This window comes from Arachis stenosperma, chromosome 3 (assembly GCF_014773155.1).
Source record: "Arachis stenosperma cultivar V10309 chromosome 3, arast.V10309.gnm1.PFL2, whole genome shotgun sequence".
NCBI lineage: Eukaryota > Viridiplantae > Streptophyta > Magnoliopsida > Fabales > Fabaceae > Arachis > Arachis stenosperma.
The window spans coordinates 148,408,551-148,424,197 of record NC_080379.1 but is presented as its reverse complement, the minus strand read 5'-3'; positions in this window follow the sequence as shown (position 1 = coordinate 148,424,197).

Genomic DNA, 15,647 nt, shown 5'->3' with positions numbered 1-15,647 from the left:
CATCATTCTCCATGAAATTAGAGAAGATCAAAGAGCAATGAGGGAGGAGCAACAAAGGCAAGGAAGAGACATAGAAGAGCTCAAGGACATCATTGGTTCTTCAAGAAAAAAGTGCCACCATCACTGAGGTGGACTCATTCTTTATTCTTATTTCTCTGTTTTTCGGTTTTTTATGCTTAATGTTTATTTATGTTTGTGTCTTTCCTACATGATCATTAGTATCTAGTAACTATGTATTAAGGCTATAAATAAATCCATAAATTCTTTATCTCTCTTAAATGAAAAATGTTTTAATACAAAAAGAACAAGAAGTACATGAGTTTTGAATTTATCCTTGAATTTAGTTTAATTATATTGATGTGGTGACAATACTTTTTGTTTTCTGAATGAATGCTTGAACAGTGCATATTTTTGATCTTGTTGTTTATGAATGTTAAAATTGTTGGCTCTTGAAAGAATGATGAACAAAGAGAAATGTTACTGATGATCTGAAAAATCATAAATTTGATTCTTGAAGCAAGAAAAAGCAGTGAATAGCAAAAGCTTGCAAAAAAAAGTGGCAAAAAAATAGAAAGAAAAAGAAAAAGCAAGCAGAAAAAGCCAATAGCCCTTTAAACCAAAAGACAAGGGTAAAAAGGATCCAAGGCTTTGAGCATCAATGGATAGGAGGGCCCAAGGAAATAAATCCAGGCCTAAGCGGCTAAATCAAGCTGTCCCTAACCATGTGCTTGTGGCATGCAGGTCCAAGTGAAAAGCTTGAGACTGAGTGGTTAAAGTCGTGATCCAAAGCAAAAAGAGTGTGCTTAAGAGCTCTGGACACCTCTAATTGGGGACTTTAGCAAAGCTGAGTCACAATCTGAAAAGGTTCACCCAGTTATGTGTCTGTGGCATTTATGTATCCGGTGGTAATATTGGAAAAAAAAAGTGCTTAGGGCCATGGCCAAGACTCATAAAAGTAGATGTGTTCAAGAATCAACAAACTACACTATGAGAATCAATAACACTATCTGAAATTCTAAGTTCCTAGAGATGCCAATCATTCTAAACTTCAAAGAAAAAAGTGAGCCGCCAAAACTGTTCAGAAGCAAAAAGCTAAAAGTCCCGCTCATCTAATTAGAACTAATATTCATTGATATTTTGGGATTTATAGTATATTCTCTTCTTTTTATCCTAATTGACTTTCAGTTGCTTGGGGACAAGCAACAATTTAAGTTTGGTGTTGTGATGAGCGGATAATTTATACGCTTTTTGGCATTGTTTTTAGATAGTTTTTAGTAGGATCCAGCTACTTTTAGGGATGTTTTCATTAGTTTTTATGCTAAATTCACATTTCTGGACTTTACTATGAGTTTATGTGTTTTTCTATGATTTCAGGTAATTTCTGGCTGAAATTGAGGGACCTAAGCAAAACTCTGATAAAAGGCTAACAAAGGACTGCTGTTGCTATTGGATTTTGACCTCCCTGCACTCGAAATGGATTTTCTGGAGCTACAGAACTCCAAATGGTGCGCTTTTAATGGCGTTGAAAACTAGACATCCAGATCTTTTCAGCAATATATAATTGTTCATACTTTATTCGAGATTAGATGATGTAAAATATGCAAACGAAGTACAATATGCACACCTAAATAATGTCACATAGATGCATATGATGAATGCCTGTCCTAGTGGCTGATGAGTCTCATCTGTTAGTTATAAAGCCAACCCGACAAGTCATGGTAGCTAACTATTGGACTGTCCCTCTGTCGTTGATGAGCGAATATTTTATACGCTTTTTGGGGGTGTTTTAATATAGTTTTTAGTAGGATCTAGCCACTTTTTAGTATATTTTTATTAGTTTTTATGCAAAAATTACATTTCTGGACTTTACTATGAGTTTGTGTATTTTTCTGTGATTTCAGGTATTTTCTGGCTGAAATTGAGGCACCTGAGCAAAAATCTGATTCAGAGGCTGATAAAGGACTGCTGATGCTGTTGGATTCTGACCTCCCTGCACTCCAAGTGGAATTTTTGGAGCTATAGAAATTTAAATGGCGCGGTCTCTATTGCGTTGAAAATTAGACATTCAGGGCTTTCCAGCAATATATAATAGTCCATACTTTGCTCAAGTTTAGACGACGTAAACTGGCGTTTAATTCCAGCTTTCTGCCCTATTCTCGCATCAAACGCCAGAAACAAGTTACAAACCAGAGTTAAATGCCAAAACAAGTTACAAACTGGCGTTTGACTCGAGGAATAGCCTATGCACGTGAAAGTTTCAATGCTCAACCCCAGCACACACCAAGTGGGCCCCAGGAGTGGATTTCTGCACTATCTATCTTAGTTTACTCATTTTCTGTAAACCTAGGTTACTAGTTGAGTATAAAAACTACTTTTAGAGATTTATTTTATATCTCATGAGACTCTTTCATCTGAAATTGTACCTTTGATGGCATGAGTCTCTAAACCTCAGGTTGGGGGTGAGGAGCTCTGCAGCGTCTCAATGAATTAATGCAAGTATTTCTGTTTTCTATTCAATCTCGCTTGTTTCTATTCTAAGATATTCATTTGCACTTCAACATGATGAATGTGATGATCCGTGACAATCATCACCATTCTCAACCTATGAACGTGTGCCCGACAACCACTTCCGTTCTACCTTAGATTGAATGTATATCTCTTGGGTTTCTAGTTCACGAGTTTGACTGCCTCTCCTGACAACAGAGCGTTCAATCCGTGAGTCCAAAGTCTTCATGGTATAAGCTAGAACCAATGGGCAGCATTCTTGAGATCCGAAAAGTCTAAACCTTGTCTGTGGTATTCCGAGTAGGATCTCGAAGGGGATGTCTGTAACGAGCTTCAAACTCATGAACGTTGGGCGTAGTGACAGACGCAAAAGGATCACTGGATCCTATTCCAACATTAGTGAGAACCAACAAATGATTAGCCATGTACATGGACCCTTTTCAATGAGAGGACGGCTGGTAGCCATTGACAACAGTGATCCACCAACATACAGCTCTCCATGGAAGGAGACCTGCATGCGTGAAGAAGAAGACAGTAGGAAAGCAGAAATTCAAGGGATAGAGCATCTCCAGAACTCCAACCCATTCTCCATTACTGCATAACAAGTAATTATTTAATGTTCTTTTATTTTTCGCAATTAAAACTAATAACCCTATTGATATCCTGACTAAGAATAATAAGATAACCATAGCTTGCTTCAAGCCGGCAATCTCCGTGGGATCGACCCTTACTCACGTAAGGTATTACTTAGACGACCCAGTGCACTTGCTGGTTAGTTGTGCGGAATTACATAGTGTGAGTGTAATTTTCGTGCACCAAGTTTTTGGCGCCGTTGCCGGGGATTGTTCGAGTTTGAACAACTGACGGTTTATTTTGTTACTTAGATTAAGAAAAAAATTATCTTTTGGTTTAGAGTCACTAGGATTGCATCTTTTATTATTCCTTTTAAAAATTTTTCTTCAAAAATATTATTTTTCTTTATTAATTGTCAGTTTCTCATTGAGTCTAGTTGCATGTTTTAAGGGTGTCCTTTGTGTTTTTTGTCATCTAAAAAAATAGTTTTTATATGTTCAATCCTTGCATTTGTTGAATGTGTCTATTTTCTTGGGAATAGTTGCGCCTTTGAGTCTCCCTTTCTAAAATCTTTTTAAAAGTAATTTTTCTTTGATTAAATCTTGTGCCAAATTTTAAGTTTGGTGTTCTCCTGTTAATTTTTTTAGTTTTCGAAAATTTTATTTTGGTTTTCAAAAAATTTTAAGTTTGGCGTTCTTTCTTTTTGTTCTTGTTGTTCTTGTGAGTTTTCAAAGTGTTCTTGAGTCTTCTTTGTGTCTTGATCTTCAAATTTTTAAGTTTGGTGTGCCTTGGTGTTTTCCCTCCAAAATTTTCGAAAACAAGGAGCATTGGATCTAAAAATTTTAAGTCTTGTGTCTTTTGTGTGTTTTTCTCTTTCATAATAAAATTCAAAAATAAAAAATATCTTTCCCTTTAATTTCTCATAATTTTCGAATCCCTTGGGTTGACTTAGTCAAAATTTTTCAAATCATATCCTTTTAAGATTTTTAAAAATCATATCTTTTTCAAAAACATCCTAAACACTTTCTCTCTCCTCACTTTTTCGAAAATCCTCATAAAATATTTTCAAATCTTTTTTTATTTAATTTAGTATATTTTATTTTATTTTATTTTTTTCGAAATTTTTTTTAAATATAATAAAATAAATCCACATCATCTCCCTTTCTCCATCATGGACCTAAGTGGAAATGAACAGTCCAGAAGGACTCTGGGTCATATGCTCACTCCACTACTGCTTCATACGGGAGTAGTATCTGTATACCCTCCATCGGAGTCAGTAGTTTAGAGTTGAATCCTCAGCTCATTATCATGGTGTAGCAAAATTGCCAGTATTCCGATCTTCCACAGGAAGAACCTACTGAGTTTCTAGCACAGTTCTTACAAATTGCTGACACAGTACATGATAAGAGTAGATCAGGATGTCTACAGATTATTACTATTTCCATTTGCTGTAAAAGACCAAGCTAAGAGGTGGTTAAATAACCAACCTAAAGCTAGCATAAGAACATGGAAATAGTTGTCAGACAAATTTCTGAATCAATATTTCCCTCCTAAGAGGATGACACAGCTTAGGCTGGACATCCAAGGCTTTAAACAAGAGGATAATGAATCCCTTTACAATGCCTGGGAGAGGTACAGAGAGATGCTAAGGAAATGCCCCTCTGAAAAGTTTTCAGAATGGGTGCAGTTAGACATCTTCTACTACGGGCTTACAGCGAAAGCTCAGATATCTCTAGACCACTCAGTTGGTGGATCTATACATATGAGAAAAACAATTGAAGAGGCTCAAGAGCTCATTGATACAGTTTCTAGAAATCAGCATTTGTACTTAAGCAGTGAGTCCTTTATAAAAGAAGAGGCTAATGCAGTGTCCATTGAACTTAGTCCTCTAGAACAAGTTGCTAAAATCAATCAGCATTTATGTTACCTGACAGAACAGTTGGCAGAATTTAAAGAGATGTTACAAGACACTAAGGATGCTAACAGGAACATGGAAGCACAACTTGACCAGACAAGACAGTAGTTATCAAAACAGATAACAGAAGAGTGCTAAGCAGTTCAATTAAGGAGTGAAAAAACATTGAATACCTCAACTCAAAGCAACATAAAGCCAAGAAAAGAACAAATAATAGAGGATGAGCAGACTGCTACCCAAAATCCTTCTGAGGATAGTAAGAGCCCATAGAGGAATGATTATGGCGTTCAAACGCCAGAAATAGGTGAAAAACTGGCGTTAAACGCCAGTGGACGCCCAGTTCTGGCGTTTAAACGCCAGAAAAGGGAGAAAAGTGGTGTTAAATGCCCAATCCATGTTCAGTTCTGGCGTTCAAACACCAGAAAAGGGAGGGAATCTGGCGTTAAACGCCAATCCAGCCCCCAATCCTGGCGTTCAAACGCCTATGAGGGGTCAGACACTTGCAAGTGCTGATAATAACCCCCTCAAGAAGGCTTCTCAACCTACCTCTATAGGAAATAAACCTGCAGCAACCAAGGTTGAAGAATACAAAGCCAAAATACCTTATCCTCAGAAATTCCGCCAAGCGGAACAGGATAAACAATTTGCCCGCTTTGCAGACTATCTCAAGACTCTTGAAATCAAGATTCCGTTTGCAGAGGCACTTGAACAAATACCCTCTTATGCTAAGTTCATGAAAGAGATCTTAAGTCATAAGAAGGATTAGAGAGAAACTGGAAAATTTTTTCTCACTGAAGAATGCAGTGCAATCATTTTAAAGAGCTCACCAGAGAAGCTTAAGGATCCTAGAAGCTTTATGATACCATGCACATTAGAGGGAACCTACACCAAGACAGCTCTATGTGATCTTGGGGCAAGTATCAATCTAATCCCTGCATCCACTATCAGAAAGCTTGGCTTGACTGAAGAGGTCAAACCAACCAGGATATGTCTTCAACTTGTTAATGGCTCCATTAAATACCCATCAGGCGTGATTGAAGATATGATTGTCACAGTTGGGCCATTCGCCTTTCCCACTAATTTTGTAGTTCTGGAAATGGAGGAGCACAAGAATGCAACTCTCATTCTAGGAAGACCTTTCCTAGCAACTGGACGAACACTCATTGACGTCCAAAAAGGGAAGTAATCCTGTGAGTCAATGAGGATGAGTTTAGGTTGAATGCTATTGAAGCAATGAAGCACCCAGACACATCAAAAGACTGCATGCGTGTTGATATTATTGACTCCCTGGTACAGGAGATCAGTATGGCTGAGAGTCTCGAATCAGAGCTAGAGGATATCTTTAAAGATGTTCAGCCTGATATGGAGGAACCAGAGGAAATAAAAAAACCTCTGAAAATTCCTCAGGAAGAGGAGAAACCTCCTAAACCCAAGCTCAAACCACTACCACCATCCCTAAAATATAGATTTCTGGGAGAAGGTGAAACTTTTCCTGTAATCATAAGCTCTACCCTAGAATCACAGGAAGATAAAGCACTAATTTAGGTGCTAAGGACACACAAGACAGCTCTTGGGTGATCCATTAGTGATCTCAAGGAAATTAGCCCAGCCAGATGCATGCACAAGATCCTACTGGAGGATAATGCCAAACTAGTGGTTCAACCACAAAGGCGGCTGAATCCAGCCATGAAGGAGGTGGTGCAGAAAGAGGTCACTAAATTACTAGAGGCTGGGATTATTTATCCCATTTTTGATAGCCCCTGGGTGAGCCCTATCCAAGTTATACCCAAAAAGGGAGGCATGACAGTGGTTCATAATGAAAAAAATGAACTGGTTCCTACAAGAATAGTTACAGGGTGGCGTATGTGTATTGACTACAGAAGACTCAATACAGCCACCAGAAAGGATCATTTTTCTCTACCCTTCATAGACCAAATTCTAGAAAGGCTAGCAGGTCATGACTATTACTGCTTTCTGGATGGCTGATGAGCGGATAATTTATAGCTTTTTGGCATTATTTTTAGTATGTTTTAGTTAGTTTTTATTATATTTTTATTATTTTTTAGTTAAAATTCACTTTTCTGGACTTTACTATGAGTTTGTGTGTTTTTCTGTGATTTCAGGTATTTTCTGGCTGAAATTGAGGGACCTGAGCAAAAATCTGATTCAGAGACTGAAAAGGACTGCAGATGCTGTTGGATTCTGACCTCCCTGCACTCGAAGTGGATTTTCTGGAGCTACGGAAGCCCAATCGGCGCGCTCTCAACGGCGTTGGAAAGTAGACATCTTGGGCTTTCCAGCAATGTATAATAGTCCATACTTTTCCCGAGATTTGATGGCCCAAACTGGCGTTCCAAATCAGCTCAAAACTGCCCGGCGTTAAACGCCAGAACTGGCACAAGAATGGGAGTTAAACGCCCAAACTGGCACAAAAGCTGGTGTTTAACTCCAAGAAAAGTCTCTACACATGAAAGCTTCAATGCTCAGCCCAAGCACACACTAAGTGGGTCCGGAAGTGGATTTTTATGTCATTTACTCATCTTTGTAAACCCAAGGCTACTAGTTCTCTACAAATAGGACCTTTTACTATTGTATTTTGAATCTTTAGATCTTTGAATCTTTTGATCGCTCTTTTGATCACGTTTTGGGGGTTGGCCTCACGGCCATGCCTAGACCTTGTTCTTATGTATTTTCAACGGTGGAGTTTCTACACACCATAGATTAAGGTGTGGAGCTCTGCTGTACCTCGAGTATTAATGCAATTACTATTGTTCTTCTATTCAATTCAGCTTGTTCTTATTCCAAGATATTCATTCGCACTCAAGAACTTGATGAATGTGATGATTATGCGATGCTCATCATCATTCTCACTTATGAACGCGTACCTGACAACTACTCCCGTTCTACAAGCAAACAAGGCTTGAATGTTTATTTCTTGGATTCCTTAATCGGAATCTTCGTGGTATAAGCTAGAATTGATGGCGGCATTCAAGAGAATCTGGAAGGTCTAAACCTTGTCTGTGGTATTTTGAGTAGGATTCAATGATTGAATGACTGTGACGAGCTTCAAACTCCTGAAGGCTGGGCGTTAGTGACAAACGCAAAAGAATCAATGGATTCTATTCCAACCTGATTGAGAACCGACAGATGATTAGCCGTGCTGTGACAGGGTGCGTTGAACATTTTCACTGAGAGGACGGGACTGTAGCCACTGACAACGGTGATGCCCAACATACAGCTTGTCATGGAAAGGAGTAAGAAGGATTGGATGAAGACAGTAGGAAAGCAGAGAGACGGAAGGGACAAAGCATCTCCATTCGCTTATCTGAAATTCTCACCAATGAATTACATAAGTATCTCTATCTTTATTTTATGTTTTAATCATAAATCATCCATAACCATTTGAATTCGCCTGACTGAGATTTACAAGATGACCATAGCTTGTTTCATACCAACAATCTCCGTGGGATCGACCCTTTACTCGCGTAAGGTTTATTACTTGGACGACCCAGTGCACTTGCTGGTTAGTTGTGCGAAGTTGTGATAAAAAATTGAGATTGCAATTGAGCGTACCATGTTGATGGCGCCATTGATGATCCCAATTTCGTGCACCAAGTTTTTGGCGCCGTTGCCGGGGATTGTTTCGAGTATGGACAACTGACGGTTCATCTTGTTGCTTAGATTAGGTATTTTTCAGAGTTCTTAAGAATGAATTCTAGTGTTTCAAGGTGATGTTCTTATCATCACCAAAGCTGATTGATTTTCATCAATTTAGCTCTTGAATGCAATGTCCTGCTGAAGCTTGGCTAGCCATGTCTAATTCCTTTAGACTAAAGCTTTAGACTAACATTGCATGATTCCTGGAATTCTCATTAAGAATTTTGATATCTTTATTTTTTTTTCCACTTAATTTTCGAAAAATCCAAAAAAATTACAAAATCATAAAAATAAAAAATATTGTATGTTTCTTGTTGAGTCTAGAGTCTCATGTTAAGTTTGGTGTCAATTGCATGTTTATGTTCTTCTTGCATTTATTTATGTGTCTTCATTGATCTTCAAGTTGTTCTTGATGATTTTCTTGTTCTGATCTTTAAATTCTCTTGTCTTGTGTGTTTTGTTGTTTCTCATATGCATTCTCATTTTGTTAGTGTTAGTAGTATACAAACTGCTAAGTTTGGTGTCTTGCATGCATTGTTATTTGATTTTAGTTGCATTTTGATTATTCCTCATTATTAAAAATCCAATTTTTTTTAATTTGTGTCTTTTCAAGTCAATAATACAGAGAATTGAAGATTCAGAACATACAGTAGAGGAATTACACAGAAAAAGCTGGGCGTTCAAAACGCCCAGTGAAGAAGGCAAACTGGCGTTTAAACGCCAGCCAGGGTACCTGGCTGGGCGTTTAACGCCCAAAAGGGTAGCACTTTGGGCGTTAAACGCCAGAATGTGCACCATTCTGGGTGTTTAACGCCAGGATGGCACAAGAGGGAAGATTTTGTTTTTTTTTTACTCAATTTTTTTCAAGTTTTCAAAATTTTTCAAAATTAAATATTTTTCAAATCATATCTTTTCAATCAAATCTTTTTCAAAATCAATTTCTTTCCATTTTCAAAAATACTTGCTATCAATTAATGATTTGATTCAACAATTCAAGTATGTTGCCTTTTCTGTTGAGAAAGGTTTAATGTCTGAATCATATCTTTCTTGTTAGGCAGGTTATTAATTTTAAAATCAAATCTTTTTTTAAATTGTTTTTCAAATCATATCTTCTCAAACATATCTTTTTAAAACCATAACTTTTCAATCATATCTTTTTAATCACATCTTTTTCAAAATAGTTTTCAATCATATCTTTTTGATTTCTAATTTCAAAATCTTTTTCAAAAATCACTTGATTTCTTTTCCACTCTTGGTTTTCGAAAATCAATTAGTGTTTTTCAAAATGTTTTTAAAATCTTTTACTTAATTTTCGAAAATTTCTTCCCCTCTTCTCACATCCTTCTATTTATGGACTAACACTCCTCCTTAATGCACAATTCGAACTCCATCTTTCTTGATAAGTTCGAATTCTTCTACTTCTTCCTTCTATTCTTCTTTTTCTCTGACACCTCAAGGAGTCTCTATACTGTGACATAGAGGATTCCATACTTTCTTGTTCTCTTCTCTTTCATATGAGCAGGAGCAAAGACAAAAGCATTCTTGTTGAGGCTGACCCTAAACCTGAAAGGATCTTGAAGCGAAAGCTAAGAGAAGCTAAGGCACAACTCTCTGTAGAGGACCTAACAGAAATCTTCAAAGAAGAAGAACCCATGGTAGCCGAAAACAACAACAATGCCAACAATGCAAGGAAGGTGCTGGGTGACTTTACTGCACCTACTCCCGACTTCTATGGGAGAAGCATCTCTATCCCTGCCATTGGAGCAAACAACTTTGAGCTTAAGCCTCAATTAGTTTCTCTAATGCAACAGAATTGCAAGTTCCATGGACTTCCATTGGAAGATCCTCATCAGTTTTTAGCTGAATTCTTGCAAATCTGTGACACTGTCAAGACCAATAGGGTTGACCCTAAGGTCTACAGACTTATGCTATTCCCTTTTGCTGTAAGAGACAGAGCTAGGATATGGTTGGATTCACAACCTAAAGAAAACCTGAACTCTTGGGAAAAGCTAGTCAATGCCTTCTTGGCAAAGTTCTTTCCACCACAAAAATTGAGTAAGCTTAGAGTGGAAGTCCAAACCTTCAGATAGAAGGAAGGTGAATCCCTCTATGAAGCTTGGGAAAGATACAAACAATTGATCAGAAAGTGTCCTTCTGACATGCTTTCTGAATGGAGCATCATAGGTATCTTCTATGATGGTCTGTCTGAACTGTCCAAGATGTCTTTGGATAGCTCTGCTGGAGGATCTCTTCATCTGAAGAAGATGCCTATAGAAGCTCAAGAACTAATTGAAATGGTTGCAAATAACCAATTCATGTACACTTCTGAAGGGAATCCTGTGAATAATGGGACAAATCAGAAGAAAGGAGTTCTTGAGATTGATACTCTGAATGCCATATTGGCTCAGAACAAAATATTGACTCAGCAAGTCAATTTGATTTCTCAAAGTCTGTCTGGAATGCAAGCTGCACCAGGCAGTACTAAGGATGCTTCATCTGAAGAAGAAGCTTATGATCCTGAGAACCCTTCAATGGAAGAGGTGAATTACATGGGAGAACTCTATGGAAACACCTATAATTCTTCATGGAGAAATCATCCAAATCTCTCATGGAAGGATCAATAGAGACCTCAACAAGGTTTCAACAACAACAATGGTGGAAGAAACAGGTTTAGCAATGGCAAGCCTTTTCCATCATCTTCTCAACAACAGACAGAGAATTCTAAGCAGAGCCACTCTGACTTAGCAACCATGGTCTCTGATCTAATCAAAACCACTCAAAGTTTCATGACTGAAACAAGGTCCTCCATTAGGAATTTGGAGGCACAAGTGGGTCAGCTGAGCAAGAAAATTACTGAACTCCTTCCTAGTACTCTTCCAAGCAATACAGAAGAGAATCCAAAAGGAGAATGCAAGGCCATTAACATGACCTACATGGCCGAACTAGGAGAGGAGGAAGTGGTAGTGAATGCCACTGAGGAAGACCTCAATGGACGTCCACTGGCCTCCAATGAGTTCCCTAATGAGGAACCATGGGAATCTGAGGCTCACATTGAGACCATAGAGATTCCATTGGATTTACTTCTGCCATTCATGAGCTCTGATGAGTATTCTTCCTCTGAAGAGGATGAGTATGTCACTGAAGAGCAAGTTGCTAAATACCTTGGAGCAATCATGAAGCTAAATGACAAGTTATTTGGTAATGAGACTTGGGAGAACGAACCTCCTTTGCTCACCAAAGAACTGGATGACTTGTCTAGGCAGAAATTACCTCAAAAGAGACAAGATCCTGGGAAGTTCTCAATACCTTGTACCATAGGCACCATGACCTTTAAGAAAGCTCTGTGTGACCTAGGATCAAGTATAAACCTCATGCCTCTCTCTGTAATGGAGAAGCTAGGGATCTTTGAGGTGCAAGCTGCAAGAATCTCACTAGAGATGGCAGACAATTCAAGAAAACAAGCTTATGGACTTGTAGAGGATGTTCTGGTAAGGATTGAAGACCATTACATCCCTGCTGACTTCATAGTCCTAGAGACTGGGAAGTGCATGGAAGAATCCATCATCCTTGGCAGACCCTTCCTAGCCACAGCAAAGGCTGTGATTGATGTGGACAAAGGAGAATTAATCATTCAAGTGAATGAAGGATCCTTTGTGTTTAAGTCTCAAGGATATCCTTCTGTCACCATGGAGAGGAAGCATGAAGAGCTTCTCTCAAAACAGAGTCAAACAGAGCCCCCACAGTCAAACTCTAAGTTTGGTGTTGGGAGGCCACAACCAAATTCTAAGTTTGGTGTTGAACCCCCACATTCAAACTCTAAGTTTGGTGTATGGAGGTTTCAACATTGCTCTGAGTTTCTGTGAGGCTCCATGAGAGCCTTCTGTCAAGCTACTGACATTAAAGAAGCGCTTGTTGGGAGGCAACCCAATGTTATAATTATCTATTTTCCTTTGTTATTTTATATTTTCTGTAGGTTGATGATCATGAGAAGTCACAAAATCAATTAAAAAAGCAAAAACAGAAAGAAAAAATAGCACACCCTGGAGGAAGACCTTGCTGGCGTTTAAACGCCAGTAAGGGCAGCAAATGGGCGTTTAACGCACAGTCTGGCACCATTCTGGGCGTTTAACGCCAGAAAGGGGCACCAGACTGGCGTTAAACGCCAGGAAAGGGCAAGAAGTTGGTGTTAAACGCCAGAAATGGGCACCAGCCCGGCGTTTAACGCCAGAATTGGCATAGAGAGCATTTTTGCTCGCCACTTGGTGCAGGGATGACTTTTCCTTGACACCTCAGGATCTGTGGACCCCACAGGATCCCCACCTACCCCACCACTCTCTTTCTTCTTCACCCATTCACCAATCACCTCAACACCTCTTCCCCAAAAACCCTTCACCTATCAAATCCCATCTTTCTCTTCATCACTCACATCCATCCTTCAGAAAACCCCACCTACCTCACCATTCAAATTCAAACCACTTTCCCTCCCAAACCCACCCTCCCATAGCCGAACCCTACCCCTCTCTCCACCCCTATATAAACCCATCTTCACCTCTTCATTCTCACACATCCTAAACACTACTTCTCCCCCTTAGCCAAACCACAAAGCTATCTCCATCTCCTCTATTTCTTCTTCTTCTACTCTCTTCTTTCTTCTTTTGCTCGAGGACGAACAAAACTTCTAAGTTTGGTGTGGTAAAAGCATTGCTTTTTGTTTTTCCATAACCATTTATGGCACCTAAGGCCGGAGAAACCTCTAGAAAGAGGAAAGTGAAGGCAAAAGCTTCCACCTCCGAGTCATGGGAGATGGAGAGATTCATCTCAAGGGTGCATCAAGACCACTTCTATGAAGTTGTGGCCATGAAGAAGGTGATACCCGAGGTCCCTTTCAAACTCAAAAAGAGTGAATATCCGGAGATCCGACATGAGATTCAAAGAAGAGGTTGGGAAGTTCTTACCAACCCCATTGAACAAGTCGGAATCATAATGGTTCAAGAGTACTATGCCAATACATGGATCACCAAGAATCATGATCAAAGTGTGAACCCGGACCTAAAGAATTGGCTTACAATGGTTCGGGGGAAATGCTTGGATTTTAGTCCGAAAAATGTAAGGTTGGCATTCAACTTGCCCATGATGTAAGGAGATGAACACCCTTACACTAGAAGGGTCAACTTTGATCAAAGGTTGGACCAAGTCCTCATAGAGATCTGTGAAGAGGGCGCCCAATGGAAGAGAGATTCAAGAGGGAAGCCGGTTCAACTGAGAAGGCATGATGGTGCACGAAATTGTGATCAATACTTTTCACAGCTCAAATAATCCCTAGTAATGGCTCCAAAAACTTGGTGCTCAATACCATGGCATAAACACAACTTCGCACAACTAACCAGCAAGTGCACTGGGTCGTCCAAGTAATAAACCTTACGCGAGTAAGGGTCGATCCCACGGAGATTGGTGGTATGAAGCAAGCTATGGTCACCTTGTAAATCTCAGTCAGGCAGACTCAATTGGGTATAGATGATGAATAAAGCATAAAGATAAAGATAGAGATACTTATGTATATCATTGGTGAGAGCTTCAGATAAGCGTATGAAGATGCCTTCCCTTCCGTCTCTCTGCTTTCCTACTGTCTTCATCCAATCCTTCTTACTCCTTTCCATGGCAAGCTTGTGTAGGGTTTCACCGTTGTCAGTGGCTACCTCCCATCCTCTCAGTGAAAATACGTCCCTGATGCTCTGTCACAGCATAGGCTAATCATCTGTCGGTTCTCGGTCCGGCCGGAATAGAATCCAGTGATTCTTTTGCGTCTGTCACTAACGCCCCGCCTTTCGGAGTTTGAAGCACGTCACAGTCATTCAGTCATTGAATCCTACTCAGAATACCACAGACAAGGTTAGACCTTCCGGATTCTCTTGAATGCCGCATCAGTTCTTGCCTATACCATGAAGACTTTGATCTCACGGAATGGCTGGCTCGTTTGTCAGGCGAGCACTCGGTTGTCAGGCGATCAACCATGCATCATGTTATCAGAAATCCAAGAGATATTCACCAAGCCTCAAATGCTTGTAGAACAAGAGTGGTTGTCAGTCACTTTGTTCATGAGTGAGAATGATGATGAGTGTCAATCATCACCTTCATCAAGTTGAAGAACAAGTGATATCTTGGACAAAGAACAAGCGGAATTGAATAGAAGAACAATAGTAATTGCATTAATACTCGAGGTACAGCAGAGCTCCACACCTTAATCTATGGTGTGTAGAAACTCCACCGTTGAAAATACATAAGAACAAGGTCTAGGCATGGCCGAATGGCCAGCCTCCCAAATGATCTAAGATAGCATAAAATTAGAAGATAGCTACCAAGATTGCTTATACAATAGTAAAAGGTCCTACTTATAGAAAACTAGTAGCCTAAGGTGTACAAAGGTGAGTAAATGACATAAAAATCCACTTCCGGGCCCACTTGGTGTGTGCTTGGGCTGAGCAATGAAGCATTTTCGTGTAGAGACTTGTCTTGGAGTTAAACGCCAGCTTTTATGCCAGTTTGGGCGTTTAACTCCCATTTAGGTGCCAGTTCCGGCGTTTAACGCTGGAATTTCTTGAGGTGATTTTGAACGCCGGTTTGGGCCATCAAATCTTGGGCAAAGTATGGACTATCATATATTGCTGGAAAGCCCAGGATGTCTACTTTCCAACGCCGTTGAGAGCGCGCCAATTGGGCTTCTGTAGCTCCAGAAAATCCACTTCGAGTGCAGGGAGGTCAGAATCCAACAGCATCTGCAGTCCTTTTCAGTCTCTGAATCAGATTTTTGCTCAGAACCTTCAATTTCAGCCAGAAAATACCTGAAATCACAGAAAAACACACAAACTCATAGTAAAGTCCAGAAAAGTGAATTTTAACTAAAAACTAATAAAAATATACTAAAAACTAACTAGATCATACTAAAAACATACTAAAAACAATGCCAAAAAGTTTACAAATTATCCGCTCATCACAACAC